General features: G+C 48.9%; 2 protein-coding genes and 1 non-coding gene across 3 annotated transcripts in view; 2 read left to right on the forward strand and 1 right to left on the reverse strand.

The window, feature by feature from the left end:
- Positions 1 to 13,856, reverse strand: part of mys (position-specific antigen beta subunit myospheroid) — a 388,332-nt gene that overhangs the window by 324,471 nt on the left and 50,005 nt on the right. The gene's annotated exons all lie outside the window — the stretch shown is intronic.
- Positions 1 to 13,856, forward strand: part of Actbeta (inhibin subunit beta) — a 212,504-nt gene that overhangs the window by 58,949 nt on the left and 139,699 nt on the right. The window lies entirely within an intron of this gene.
- TRNAS-AGA (transfer RNA serine (anticodon AGA)) lies at positions 9,506 to 9,578 on the forward strand. The gene has a single exon. It is a non-coding gene; the product is annotated as a tRNA-Ser (tRNA).

Here is a 13,856-nt window from a genome sequence, read left to right on the forward strand (position 1 = left end):
AACGACTATCGACCACGGACTCTGAGTTGGTCGGATCCTGGTGGCGTTTGCCATGTGCTGTGCTCGCATCGTGCTTGTAGTGTGCTGTGCTCATATCGGCTGCGCCTAGCGTTTGCTGTGGCTTCATTCACGAATGTGTGATTGGCATATATTCTCGAATTTCACCTTGAATCTTCGTTCTCGCTTAAGTTTGACATAATTCTGCGCTTGTTGTCAAAACTTGTCAAAATATGAGCCACATCGGATAAGGAGTCGGAAAATTTATGCTAATCATTTAGCAGCGGAAAAGCAGACAGATTGCGAAAGGTCAGTCTTTTAAGCGCCCCAGAAATAGCCCCGCTGCACTGTCAAGTACCATGCCACAAAACGGCATGCCGACTCAGGCTTGACAGCGCGAAAGCAGCTCTGCATGCAAGGTGGTCAGCGCGCACTGCGTCTTCCCGAACGACGTGGAGGAATTTGGCATCTTAATCACATTCTTCAGCGTTAGGGATCTTGCATAGGGTTATAAGCACCTATTTATTCACGTGGTTGGTCACCATATGCATAGTTCTCGGGCGCTCGTCGTTCACCTAACCAACGCTTCTTTCGGAGATACTGTTCAGATTCTAAACAAGAGTCCGTTTCGATCTGTCACGTGATGAATCGAAGAAATCTCGGACCGCCGGTAGAGAGGAGAACCAGATTTTTTTCGCGACCATGCGGTCTGTTAGTCCGAACTAATGGAAAGAGTTGGTAGAGTTGGCGTTGTCGCTTTTGCTGACACGCATTGTCTACCGCTTCCCCTTCCCTCTTCATTTCCGTTAAAAAAATGTTCGCACTAGGTGTCGCTGCGTTATATAGGAAGTTGTAGCGCCATGTTCTCCACGCGCGTCTTCATCACGTGCCATCGTCACCAGCACCGCGCACGTGCAGGAGAGCGCGTTTTAATTCTGGACCAGCCTGATCGCCACAGCACCGCTCCATTCTCGCCTTCGCCTTCCCGAATAAATGCAGGGGCGACGGTACACTTTGGTGGCCGCCGTGACGTCATCTCCCTACAGAAGTTTTCGAGGTGGCGTCACATACATCAACATGGCAGCCTCGACGACGTCATTCCATAACCCCTTGACGGTGCGCACACTCAGAACGCGTACTTTTGACCGGCCATCTCTGCCTCTGTTTCGTTGGTCGATCTCTTGAATGCTGATGCTCTATCATCAGTTGATACAGCAGTGGAATCCTAAATAAACAGCACGCTTCGGCGGAGTAATTTCCGGCAGCGCATTCGAGGCTATATGTTCGCCTGCATCTGATAACAGGCACGACGTACGCACAGGCTCTCAGACAAATGCTAGCGAAGCAAGCGGCGGATGTCGATGGTCTGAGCGCATAAGCAGTATAAGGTGGTGTATCAACGGTTTGTTAAGACGCGGGTGAAATGTTTGGGGAGAAAGTACGCATTGATAAATTCAGTGGTATATGAATCCGCGCAAACGGAAAAACAGACAGTGAGAATGTCCTTATCGCCAACTGCCTCACGCCATTGAGCTGATTCGCACAGCGAATAATCCTAGGCCTTTGTTTCGTGTAACGAAATTCGCGGCAAAGCCTCATGAGATGTGGTCATTCCCCCCCCCCCCCCCCTTTTATTTTTTCATTGAAGAAACAAAGAGTTTACTGGGAATCTAGAAAACGAAGAATAGACAACGAAGACAACGTTTCCAGACAACGAAGAATAAACAGATGACTATAGTCGTTGAAAAACCAATCCCCTTTTGTGCGCAGAGTCTCCTACAAAGATCACTAGGGCGAACTCTGGCGCTGGTGTCCGCGGGAGTGTCAAATATTGTTGTTCAGCCAACACGAGAATGGTGGGTACGTAATTGACGGACTTGCCCAGGCTTCGTCATTCTGGCTTCAAACAGCCTTATGCACTTCCTAAGTTTATCGTTTTCGACGGACTGTATCACGCTATAACGGCAACGACTCACGATCATTACGCATGTGGGCAGATACTAATCGCTTTGCTGTGTTAGGAAGACTATGACCGCTATGAAATTGAGAAAAATAAAGCGTAATAACTAAATACATTATATCGTTTCAAGCCTAAATTAGGAAGATTAGACAAATTCATGTAGAACATACCCACTGTTCCCATGACATTCTGAACGATCGCTGATCCAGAATTACTCCTTCTTAACTCTTGTGGGAAACTGCATGCCTTCGTGTGTATGAGCAGTGTTTTGATGTCGCAACAACAAACCAAAACCAAGATCGAACGCTGACTTGCTTATCCAAAATTTCTCTACAAATATCAATCCTTGCTTCGCCCTTTCAAGCAAAGCGCTTAATTTTCTTTTCTTCTTTTTTTTTTCTGGTGAAGTCAGAGCGTAATTTTTTTCGGCAACAGCGCTATGCCGTAGTTCCAGCCTATGTGATCTTTAAAACACCAATATTTTCCTCTATAGCAGCCAATGTTTGCTGAGAACGGCGCGCACTGAAGCATGTCTTCCGTGCTCCATTTATAATGTATGAAATGCTGCGCTCACGATTCAACAGCATAGCCTCGTAAGTAAGACAGCGCGTTTGCATTGCATCTAAATTAACCAGACGATATGCGACTAACCAGATTTTAGGAAATTGACTTGCAAATTGCGCGCGTTCTTTTTTTCTTAACCGCTAACAAGTATATAAGTACAACCAGTAGTGCATATAAAAAGAACATGCGAGCGAAGCGAGAAATAAATACCATTCTCTGTATATATGCAAGGATGATTTTCTCGTTAAGCTGCAGGTATAGAGGAAGCGGAGCCGACGGGCGGAGATGTTTACATTTTTAACCGCGGGAACTTGCGCTTCGGCGGCACATTTACGAAAGTTTTCATACGCAGAGAACTTTCGCGACGAACTTCACGGCCCAGAAAGTGGAAGCAGCGGCACGACGCAGAATGTTCGTTGGCTCACTCTATGCGCGGAGCGAAAAGTGAGTTGATTTAGCAATTTACCCGCCGTGGTTGCTCAGTGGCTATGGTGTTTGGCTGCTGAGCACGAGGTCGCGGAATCGAATCCCGGCCATGGCGGCCGCATTACCATGGGAGCGAAATGCGAAAACACCCGTGTACTTAGATTTAGGTGCACGTTAAAGAACCCCAGGTGGTCGAAATTTCCGGAGTCCCCCATTACGGCGTGCCTCATAATCAGAAAGTGGTTTTGGCACGTAAAAGCCCATAACTTAACTTAGGTTGATTTAGCAATTTATACAGACGCTCGAGGGGCGTTCCCGCCGTCCGTCGTGTTGTCCCACTATCGACGGCGCAGCGCGTTAGGTGCAAAAACGACGAATCAGAGTGCACGCACGGTCAACGCTGCGCTCTACCAGCTCGTCGGCGGAGCCAAAACAGCAGCATTCTAGTAATGTCCGCCGCTGCCGTGACCGGTGTGCGTGCAGTGAGAACACTACAGCGTCTCCGCTGAGCTGACATGTGTTTATGCACGAGCGTGGGAGCTGAGCGGACCGTCAAAGTCGAGTTAACATTACTTCGCATGGGCGCTGACTGCGCGCCGACGGTTGGCCGTCGACCTCGTCTTGTGCACCGTCGAGGCCTGCAACGGCGATTGACTCTCCTCACCTCGACGGCATTGTGAGACGCCTGGCAATCGGCCTGGGCGATGTTCCTCTTGCATAGCAGCAGTTGCCTCGCGTGCTGCGTCGTGTCCACATGTCACACCGGTGTGTAGTACCGAATACCGTCTGAGAAGTTCAAGCGCAATGCTAAAGCTTTCCATCACTCAATACGTCGAATTTGAGTGAAACAACAGTTCTTTTTTTTATGATTGCCCAATCAATTTAATATGTGGAATATCTTTGAAAACTGCTCGTGGTTGTGTAAGACCGCGGTGGTGTTGCGCGGTCTCACCACTCCAGCGTTGTTTTTTTTTTTTTTACTGAACTCTTTCGCACAAACATTCGATCGCAACAGCAAAAGACGAGGAGCTCCGTTTACACGCACAGCTGTGATCAGCTGTCACGGCAAGCTGCCATTAAAAAAAATGCCATGCGCTGGTGCTGCCACATATGTAGCGTGGCTGGAGTAGCAGCCAACATTGAGCAAACCTATTACTTCGTGCTCGTGCTCTATACCGTGTTTTTTTTTTAGATAATACAGATTTTTATTGCATTTAAGGAATTGAGCAGTGGTTCCAATCTGTGAAGGTGGATGACCAGCGAAGCTGTAGCACATCATGCAAGCTTAGAAAAGGGTGCACGTATTTATTTTCATCATTTGGTAATGGCAGTGACGATAGCTTTGTGATTACCCATTGACTTGAAGCCATATATCTTGATTGGTGTATTTCCTTTATTATTATTATTATTATTATTACTATTATTATTATTATTATTATTATTATTATTATTATTATTATTATTATTATTATTATTATTATTATTATTATTATTATTATTATTATTATTATAGGCGGAGTGCTTGAAAGCTGCCGCGGGTCGGCCCGGCATTGCACTACCTCCGGGATCGGCCCTTATTTTTTGCCCACGGACACTGCAAATGCCTGGGGGGGTATAGGTATGCAGATTCACTGTAAGGGGGGCTATGACCGTGGGACTACTGTCGTCTTCGCATACGAGCTCTACGGCGAACGTGCTTTGCCGTTGCTTAGCTCACTCTCGAGAAACTAATTAAGAAAGTTTGGTTAATTAGCGTTTTCAAGCGAAGCTTGTATTGCCTCACTCGTATCGGCGTCGGTGTCGCCGTACGAAAGAGGTCTAGCCGCACGAAAATAAAAATTGCTTGTGAGGCTGCGGATTCGAACGACCGACCTCCGGGTTGCAAGACCACCACGCTGACCCATTCAGCCACTGTTGGTTCATTATATTAGCCCTTTAAAGCGGGGTTTCATATGCACTGAGAAGGATGACTTCAGAAGAAGCAAGGCGCGAGCCAATCACACGCGTGCCCTCCCTCCGGAGGAGGACGGAAAGGGTGTGATTGGCTCGTGCCTTGCGCTGCGTCTGAGCCGGATCTTTAGACCCGCTCCTTTTAAAGATCGAGTGAGCCATATGGATCAGTAAACATGAGCTGCGGTTCTTTTCAAAAAGAAGCGGTTCGGACCCGTTCTGTCTGATGCCGGCTCCTCTGGGCGCGACTTCGGCAGTTCTCGATCTTTCTCCGCGCTCCAAACGCTCCACACGGTTCGTTCGAGTTCCAGTCAGCCCGGCTCGGACTCGGCTGCCGTACTGCTTTTGCACTCTGCCGTCACTCTCACACAGCGCGTCTCCGTAGCGAGCAGCTCCGCCCAGCTCGTTGGCTCATGGCTCACAGGGGGCGACATAGCCGTAAGCATCTCCCTCTCCGAACGTTCGCTTGCGCGCTGGTGTTTCGCCAGCACAGCAGTTTCGTAAGCGATCGTCAGCATGGCGAGGTAGGAGGGAACGACGCCTACTCGGCGACGCGTCAGTTACAGTACAAGAAGCATTTTATCGCCAATATCAGAATAGGAAGGTTCGTTAATATGTAAACTTGATGCTTTCAGAATAAGAAATTATTAAATAGTCTCCGAGCATCGTCAAAATGCCTATAACACGCTTATTCTAATAACGCAAACATAATTTTTTTTTCAGAGCCGAATAACTAGACTATGCACACCGCAGGTTCGTTTCGCTGAGCTGAGCCGGGACGGCTTAATTATTACAAGGTCGTATGTCCACTATCCAACTAAAGCAAAACTTGCATAGACATGCCAGACAATTAGATTCACTTATTTGGCTGACGCCAAGCGGTTTCGTGGGTTTTAAGAAACAGTTTTCCCCGTACAGATTAGTCATTGTGTCATTGGTTTCAGTACGAAACATGAAAGTCTAGCTACATTTTATAGGTCATCCTCGTGTCACTGCTAAGCCAAACGTAATATTTTAGCTTGAAGCAGCTAGCCCGAAGTTTTCTCATTAGCCTAGTGCTTATATTAGCCGATCAAAGTCATTCGTTGAGCTGCGGGCGGACTCGAGCTGGTTCGACTCTCTTTCAGAGGTGAAGAACAGGTGTACTGCGTTTTTGTGGGTGGAGCTCCTTTGTCATTCTTAGGTTGTCACCGACTATATGTCACTTTCCAAATCTGTGCGCGCTCCGTCGTGCTCCGCGGTTTCGGGGCCGAAGCTGCAGCCGTTGGTTCCACTCCCCAAGGACGTCGTTGTTAGCAGTACCCCTTGTCGCTTCGTATTGTTCCTAGGAGCTCACTCCCGCGAAGCAATCAGCTGAGCAGCATAGTGTGTACAGTCATCCCCCCCAAAATCACGATTTCCATTCAGGGCAGCAGCAGAAACGACGACGCGGACAAGACCTCGCGTCCAGTGAGGCTTCCCTAACGACCGGTCGCGACAGGCCCGGAACGGTTCGCCTCCAGTCCCGCGCGAAGCTCGTTTTGTCGAGCGAGTCGAAAGCGGTTCGCAAGGATGCAAGCACGTATGCGCTGAACTGGCGGGATCCAAATTAATACCGCGTGCTGCCGCATAAGTCGCCCTCGTCCCTGCCGAGAGCACGTACGGTATACCGGTGGCGCTTCGGGATGCGAAACCCCACGAGTGTGCATATATATATATATATATATATATATATATATATATATATATATATATATATATATATATATATATATATATATATATATATATATATATATATATATATATATATATATATGTGTGTGTGTGTGTGTGTGTGTGTGTGTGTGTGTGTGTGTGTGTGTGTGTGTGTGTGTGCGCGCGCGCGCGCAAACAGTGGAGCGAAGCAGCGTTCAGCAGAGAGGAAGCGAAACAGAGCGCGAGAGGGCTCTCAGATTAGTGCGGCCAGCTCCCAGGATGTCACTGGGCGTAGCGCGGGATTGAGAGTAGGAGGGGCCCGCGTACGGCGGGAGAAGGGGGGGGCGAGGCCCCGGCGCAGACAATACTACTATATCCACGTCGTGGTCGTCGCTGGAGGACGCCCGGCGAATCCCGGTCATCGTGACGCGGCCATCAGGAGCGCCGGCAGTCCATCCGTGATACCATTATCGGCGGACACGTAGCGCTAATTGAGCTTTGTGGCGAGGGCACAAATGACTACCTTGCTGATCGATAATCGCCGCCCCGGGCTGGGGGTCCGCCTATAAATCACCGCGTCCCGACGCTCAGCTGCCGCCGTCCGGTCTTGCGGTTTCGGGTCGGGGCTGCACGCTTCCGTCCTTCCCCGCGGCTTCGGCGCCTCTCGCTTGTCGTGAGGAGGGGGTGCGGCTCTTGTTTTCTGGATCTCGCCGACTGTGCGGCGGCTCCCCTTGTTTTTTTCTCGCTGCGCGACGCGTAGCGGCCACGCGCGTGCCGCTAATGATGTAGGTTCACGGGCGGTCAGCGCCGGTTCGCCCGCGCGTTGACGTGAGCGCGGGAAGAGTGATTTCCTGCCCTTCTCGACGTGGCCGCGTCCTCGGCGTCACAACAGAGGCTCGTACGCTCGCGCATCTTCTGCGCGGCTCTCTTTTCCTCCTTCTCTTGCGGCAGAGCCCTTCCCATACGCCCAAGGTAGCGTGCTGTGGTCGCCGGCGCGAGCGATGGTCCGACGCAGGCTCCCGACGTGCATCGCAATGCGCCCCTTGTCGCTCGCCCCTGTGGCGGCGTGACCGAAGTGAATCGACATTAGCCGCGTAGATGTCATCTGGCGGGCCGCTGTGCGAGCGGCGCTCGCGATCGCCTCGTCGCCACGCGACGACGACGAGCCTGCCGGCGTCCTGCGGATCGTAATCTGAGTGATTAGGCCGAAGAAGGAGATAACGGGGCTTGCAGGTGCGTATAGGATTCCCTCAGCACGGCAGCCCGATGCCCCCCTCCCGTCAGAGCATGGACTGCCGATCCAAGCTGGCGTGAAAGAGCTTAAACTCTAGTAAGATCTTGATGAGGGCTAGTTGGTTCCTACATAGAACTGAGGTGAAACAGCGCGAAAAAGACGAGGGCACAAGGAAACAAAAAAAAAACAGCTTTTGTTTCCTTGTGTCCTCGTCTTTTTCGCGCTGTTTCACCTCAGTTCTAAGGTTAAACTCGTAGGGACATACAGATGGACATGCGTATCGCAAAGTGGGCGAAGTTCTCAAAGAATGCTGATCGCATTAAAAACCTTCCCGGAAGTGCCCGCTGTTCTATCATCAGGCATATCCTAACGCAGAACATCGGCTTTGGGTTTGCTCCGATATTCAGCATACACTACAGGACATGCTTTCTGCCTTGTTAATCAGAAGTCCCTCCAACACTCCCCCTGAAAGGTTACAATGAACGTGGCGGAGACTTCGGGTAATGTTCGCAATTAAGTAAGATTCGTAATCTGGGTGAATCCATCGATATCTACACCCCGGACCTGGAGCAATATAAAGGTCTATCTCTCCTTCTCCACGAAGGAAGAGGAGACACGATAATAGCTGACGAGCTGAAACCATCGACCACAGGATGGCACTAGCTTTAATGACAAAATAATGATGATGATAGTGATGATTATGAAGCTAATCCTCCGTATACTACTTTGCGTACAGTGCTCATAAATTCAAACGTGAACAATTCGGAAGCTATACTCCAATGTTTTATTTCATTAACAGTTTCACCTGCATTTGCAACAGTGACCTAATTCAGACTCCAAAACGTACGCTTTGGAGTACTCCCCGCTTAGAAACCGGCTATCGAATAATTACACGTCGCACTTCCGTGTAACAATGTGTAAAAGGCATTCGTTGCTGCTCGCTTTTCAATTTTTGAACATCGTACATTGAGCACGTACTGTGCGCTGTACTCTTCGGTACACCATCGTCAAAATTTGACGAGAAACAGCAAAGAAATGCTTGTGCCTTGAAAAGAACACGCTGCATAGAAAAGCGCCAAAATTGAAGTCATCATGGCGCACGAGAGCTTTGAGTTCTGGAAACGAAAGCCATCAGTCTTCAAAATTTCGCTTGGCTGCTTCTGAAGAAACGGCACAAAATTTGCAAGTGAATTAGAAAAAAGCCGTTGCTTAGACGTTGGAAGAAAATAGCACGAAACCATCGAGAGAGAAATTATTGACGGGGCGCACGAGAGATTAGAAGGTTCCTTCTTTTTTTTTTTTGCAAGAATCGTCTTGGTGACACCTTCTTGACACGTACGCGCTGCTTGTGAGGCGCCTTTTTTATGTCCGGCCAGTACAGTTTGGAGGAGCGATTCGTCAATGCGCGTTCCCTAGTTGTTGTTTTTTTTTACTTGTGATTGTGTTTTCTATAAGCTACCCGCTATCATCTTCTATAACATCTATGCCACAACTGACCCAGTCACAATATTTATTAAGACGCCTTTGGTTAGGATTCTTTTGAAGACAAGGTCTTCTTTGGCCATTTCACGCGGTTCTAGAGCCACCACTCACAGACCTTGGCGGCGCCAAGGTCTGTGAGTTGTGGCGCTGGCTGACACTCCCAGGTTTCTACTAGGAAAAAAATGAATGCCCAAGAAAATGGACGGGGAAACGGCGCCGCGGTAGCTCAATTGGTAGAGCATCGCACGAGAAATGCGAGGGTTGTGGGATCGTTCCCCATCTGCGGCAAGTTGTTTTTTTCATCCACTTTAATTTCCATTAATCTATCGTTTCTCTAATTCATTTATTAAGCAGAAGTAATTTCCACTATGTGGTCCTTGGTGTCAGTGCAGTATTTTTTGGCTTCTTATGATATGACATATATATATATATATATATATATATATATATATATATATATATATATATATATATATATATATATTTATGGGCGCGTATACGTCGCACTTCGTCCGCTTAGCGCCATGAATTTCGTTTTTTTGCTGACACGCCTTCCTTTCTTTTTCTTTCTTTCTTTAAATGCTTTTGCTGTAAAATCGTTGTATTAATTGGTCAGAGCATTCAGAAGCTGGAACTCACTTACCGAAACTGAGGACGAGGTCAGCGAGCGATATACGGGAAGTTGGAGAGCTCAAGCAAAAGCGATTCCAAGAGAGAGAGAGGAAGAAAATGAAAGTGAGGGAGGTTAACCACGCTGCACCTGGCTTGCTGCCACGCAGAAAGATAGGGAGAAGTGCACAGAAAAATGGGGAGAAAAAGGAAATGAAGAGCAAGTGGTGCCCGCGCACACACAACAGCGTTCACCGCACACGAGTTAAAGGCCGTCGCAGAGCTTAGACGTCTACAAAAAGTACAGCTGTGCTCCGGCGTACCGCTGCGCTGACGACGGTGGACCCCATGGTCCCAGTATCATTTGCTTCTCTGAACGCTCTTTTGTCCAGACTGCTGAAAGTCACACGCGATGTCTGTCTTTCAGTGGACGGACAGACTGCCCGGACTGTTCAGTGTATGGTACTGTAGAGACTATAAAACATGTGCTCGTGGTGTGCCCTGAGTATGCGCGCGAAAGACTGACAATGGCAAATACATTGAGACATTTACAAAATGGACCACTGTCGGAGGAACTCTTGCTAGGCGCATGGCCACAGAGTTGGCAGACGACAGAGACAATGCGTGCATTTTCACGTTTCCTAGGTGACACGGGCCTGGACTCACGCCTGTGATACCAGTTGTGTAATGTGTCCTTCACTTCGTTCCTCCCATTATCATCCCCCATTGTGACCCTTTTTCTTCCACTCTTCCCCTTCCCTTACGTAGAGTAGCAGGCCAGATGCTCCAATATCCGGCCGACCTCTCTACATTTTCCAATCATTAAAATACTTCTTCTTCTTCTGTCTTTCAGGATGGATATCACCTCGTGCTGCGTTTGTGATTGTGACGAGGTGCGTTGTCTGGTACCATACCCTACGCAGATGGGAAAAAGGGATTAAGGCGATAAAATGAAAGAAATTTAAGGGAGAGAGGCACTTAGCACCGCGAACACGTGGGGCTGCCCATCACAGTTCGCGAAATCGTCTATAGCCCCGACGACCGGAACTGAAATGCCCTATACGGCACCGCGGCTCACAAAGCGAACCTGTCGACGCGATGCTGCCTTTCCGCGTTGTAAACGAAACGCGGCGTTCGGTATACGTGCAGTCTACGATCCGTCCTGCTCGATTTTGTTCCGCATTCCTGCAGGGTGCACGTTCACACGCGTTCTGCGCCTCCCTGACAGCCTGCGCCAAAATATTTACGCCACTCGTATACATAAGGTCGCTTTTCGCGAATCGAGGTCCCCCCCCCCCCCCCCCGTGTCGCCTAGAAAAACAGAGAGAAACGGCACAATTATACTAAGCGCTCCGCGTCGCTTCTCTGCTCGCTTTTTTTTTTTTGCTTCTAGACTCTCTTCCAGACTCTTGAGAAAGATCCCACTTGTAATTGAGGCCTTGAACGCTTCACGGACATCATCCATCAGCCAATTTGTCACGCGACACAAAGCTATCGAGGCTATCGCTCGCTCCTCTCCGCCAGCCGCTCACCGTGCGCGCGTGCCGGACGTGGACGTGTTTGTTTATCCCACCGGATTAGGTCGGCGGCCGGAAGCGCGCATTAGCGACCATTAATCTTTCATGCGCGCCTCACAGACAGACTCGTGAAAGCGAGCGCGCAACAGTAAAGGCGCGCTGCTTCGCCTAGGAAACGAAAACTGACGCGGGCGAAGGAAGCTGGGCGAGGCTTGCGCAACCGACGCTACAGAGCTGTTGTTGGCCGGCCTCCCTTGTGCTCTCGGTCAATGAAGCTCTCGGAAGTAGTAGTTCGAGCTAATGGCGCCTCGTGAGTTGAGAAACCGCCGCCGTCTTGAGGCGGCCCGCCGCGCTTCCGTATTATGCAGATGTCCGTACCTATTTATCTCTCTTTGAAATTCTGCTTCTTGCGTGCGAGTTAAACGCTCGAAAAGTGAAGCGACATCGAGGAAGTCTCCTGGTAGCACTGCGCTCCCACTCCCTCCGTTTTTAGTTTTTATTTGTCGTTCCCTATTTTTTTTTAAAAAAAGGTGGGCACGCTCAAGATTAATGTTGAGTGTGAGGACAGCTTAATCTTCGTACTGAACGTAAACAGAACAATGGCGCTGAACAGGCGAGCAATTATTATAAAGAAAAAAATTATAATAAAGCCACTCTGATCTTTCTCTTTCCCTTTAAGCACAGGTTATTTATTTCTTCTTCTCTATCTCTTCCTTTCTTTTTTGACTTGGTTAAGAGCGGACAACGCTAACTTCCCGTCCGGTCCATTACCGGAGTCTTACCGTACTTGTGAGGTCTCAGCTTCTTTTCATTCTATTGATTGTAAGGCGCTGGTAGGTACTAAGCGTTCTAAACTACGCTAGCCTCGTTCACGTCTGCCTCAACCACATGCCTTGGTTAACAATCGCAAAAACTGATTTAAGTGTAAGTTTAGAAGGTGAGACGGGCACTTCACAGTATCGCAAAGATGTCTCTAGATGTCGCCATATTCGATGGGAACACCGCACCCAGCGGCCAACGTGGTGCCTCTTTGCGAGTATAGGACTCCGTCCAGCTCGTTCGCGTAATGTTCCTTTTGAAATAAATGCACTGTATAGCGGTGCTTCTGCTCTGAGCTCCGCAGACAATTGGCGTCCGCAAATGCACCTTTAGCGGCACAACGCACTGGGCGTTTTTAGAGGATCATTCGAGAAGAGGAATCGTGAGACCATTGTAGTGTTTGCAAACAGAACAATGGCAGGCTACCGGTTTTCACCACAGAAACTGAGCGGGAAAGAAAGACAGACTGGCGAACCGCAATTGTGCGGCAAAACAGAACCCCGCAGATTTTCAACAATTTTCGTCTGCAGGTAATTATATATACAAATCAATGTTGCCGCGTATTACTTGGAAAATTAAAATTATAAAATTATCTATACTTGAAGCACGATAAGCGTTTCTTTCATTTGAAAACATATTGTCACGTGGTAGTGACGGTGAAGAAAGAAGCAATAACACAGTAGCAATACTGTGAACGAGAAAACTAACTTTTATTGGGCGAACCTGTGCCCACAAAAACAGGCTACACTTATAGCACAACGATAGCGGCGAACACGGTCGGCGATCGTCGGAAAAACTGATCAGCGGGTCAAGCGCGTCGGCTTTTATAGATCAGTCGTCGAATGTTCCAGATTACCTAATGGGACCCGCGTGTCTTCCACAAAGTTCTACACCATTCATGTCACGCGATGAAATCTGATAACACAAGGTTCGGCGACAACAGACACGCGGATAGAAGCATCGATAACTTTCCAGAAACTTCGGATACATGCAAGCGCGTCCCGCGCTGCGCGATAAGATTTGTTAGGCGGTGAAACCTGGTCGCCCGATAAATATAAATACACGTGTCAATACCCCCCTCTTAAAAAGCATCGTCCCGATGCTACAAAGAGAGCGAAACACAAAGGGACACTTATTAAACATAAGTAACAAAACAACGAAAAGAAATAAAGTCCAAAGGTCAGTTACGCGAAGTCCCAAAGTTCGTCAACGCTGGTGGTACGGCTTGAGCCGCACAACGTGGACAATTTCAGGTCGTGAGCGGCGCCGCTGTGACAGCGAAATGCCGTCTGGCACGACCTCGTAGTCCAGTGCACCAATACGTCGGATGATCTTGTACGGTCCAAAATAGCGACGCAAAAGCTTCTCGCTCAGTCCTCGTCGGCGTATAGGGGTCCATACCCAAACACGGTCGCCGGGCTGGTACTCGACGAAGCGTCGTCGGAGATTGTAGTGTCGGCTGTCGGTCCTCTGCTGGTTCTTGATTCGCAGGCGGGCGAGCTGTCGGGCTTCTTCGGCGCGCTGGAGATAGGTAGCGACGTCAAGATTCTCTTCGTCCGTTACGTGCGGCAGCATGGCGTCGAGCGTCGTCGTCGGGTTCCTGCCGTAAACCAACTTGAAC

This window comes from Dermacentor albipictus, chromosome 1 (assembly GCF_038994185.2).
Source record: "Dermacentor albipictus isolate Rhodes 1998 colony chromosome 1, USDA_Dalb.pri_finalv2, whole genome shotgun sequence".
NCBI classification, from domain to species: Eukaryota; Metazoa; Arthropoda; class Arachnida; order Ixodida; family Ixodidae; genus Dermacentor; species Dermacentor albipictus.